The sequence below is a fragment of the Trichechus manatus genome, unplaced genomic scaffold (assembly GCF_000243295.1).
Source record: "Trichechus manatus latirostris isolate Lorelei unplaced genomic scaffold, TriManLat1.0 scaffold00068, whole genome shotgun sequence".
In the NCBI taxonomy this organism is placed as follows: Eukaryota; Metazoa; Chordata; class Mammalia; order Sirenia; family Trichechidae; genus Trichechus; species Trichechus manatus.
The window spans coordinates 14037567-14039243 of NW_004444004.1; positions in this window are offsets into that span (position 1 = coordinate 14037567).

Sequence of the window (1677 nt, forward strand, 5' to 3'; positions counted from 1 at the left end):
ATATAGTGTCCTTCCTTATCCTTTGTGGTGGATTTTACTTTAAAGTCTATTTTGTCAGAGATTAATATTGCCACTCCTGCTCTTTTTTGAGTGTTGTTGCTTGATATATTTTTTTCCATGTTTTGAGTTTTAGTTTGTGTCTTTAAGTCTAAGGTGTGTCTCTCGTAGGCAGCATATAGATGGATCATGTTTTTTTTTAATCCATTATGCCACTCTCTGTCCCTTTATTGGTGCTTTTAGTCTATTTCCATTTAGTGTAGTTATTGATAGGTATGAGTTTAGTGCTGTCATTTTGATGTCTTTTTTTGTGTGTTGACGGTTTCTTTCTTCCACTTAATTTTCTATGTTAGGTCACTTTATTTTTTTTCATTGTTGTTGATTTTGTATTTGCTGAGTCTTTATATTTTTCTTGTTTTTTATTTTGATGTGTAGGATTGTTAGTTTCCTTTGTGGTTACCTCAATACTTACCCCTATTTTTCTAAGTTTAAACCAATCTTTTATTTCTTTATATCACCTTGACTTCCTCTCCATATGAAAAATCTATGTCTATATTTTTAGGTCCCTCTTTTTTGTTTTAATGTTGTCATATTTTACATATTGACATCTCTGTCTGCCTATTTTCAGTGTTTTAGCTTTGATTTCTTTTTGTGATTTTCCTATCTGTGTTGATATCTGGTTGGTCTGTCCTGTGTTCTAGTCTTGGGTTGTTATCTGATGTTATTGATTTTCTAACCAGAGGAGTCCCTTTAGTATTTCTTGTAATTTTGGTTTGGTTTTTGCAAATTCCCTTATGTTCTGTTTATCTGGAAATGCCCTAATTTCGCCATTGTATTTGAGAGACAGTTTAGCTGGGTATATAATTCTTGGCTGGCAATTTTTTTCCATCAAGGCTTTATGTATATCATCCCATTGCCTTCTTGCCTGCATGGTTTCTACTGAGTAGTCCAAGCTTAGTTTTATTGACTCTCCTTTGTAGATGACTTTTCGTTTATCCCTAGCTGCTCTTAAAATTCTCTATCTTTGGTTTTGGCAAGTTTGATTATAATATGTCTTGGTGAGCTTCTTTTGGGATCTACCTTATGTGGGGTTTGATGAGCATGTTGGATAGATATCTTCTCAGCTTCATGATATCAGGGACGTTTTCTGCCAACAAATCTTCAATAATTCTCTCTGTATTTTCTGTTCTCCCCTGACCCGTTCAGTTATTCCATTCACTCATAAGTTATTCCTCTTGATAGAGTCCCACATAATTCTTAGAATTTCTTTATTTTTTAAAATTCTTGTATCAGATTGTTCCTCAAATAAGTTGGTGTCAAGTGCTTTATCTTTAATCTCACTAATTCGACTTCCATTGCCTCAGTTCTGCTCTTATGACTTTCTATGAGTTGTCTAATTCTGAAATTTCATGGTTAATCTTCTGGATTTCTGATTGCTGTCTCTCTGTGGATTCTTGTAGCCTCTTAAATTTGTTATTACGCTCTTGCATAACCTTAAGACCTTCTATTGTTTTGTCTGTGTGTTCCTGAGCTTGTTCTGCATTTTGAATTATCTCTTTCCTGATCTCTTGAAGAGCTCTGTATATTAATCTTTTGTATTCTGCCTCTGGTAATTCCAAGAAATTCTCTTCCTCTGGAAAATTTCTTGATTCTTTATTTTGAGAGCTTGCTGAAGCCATC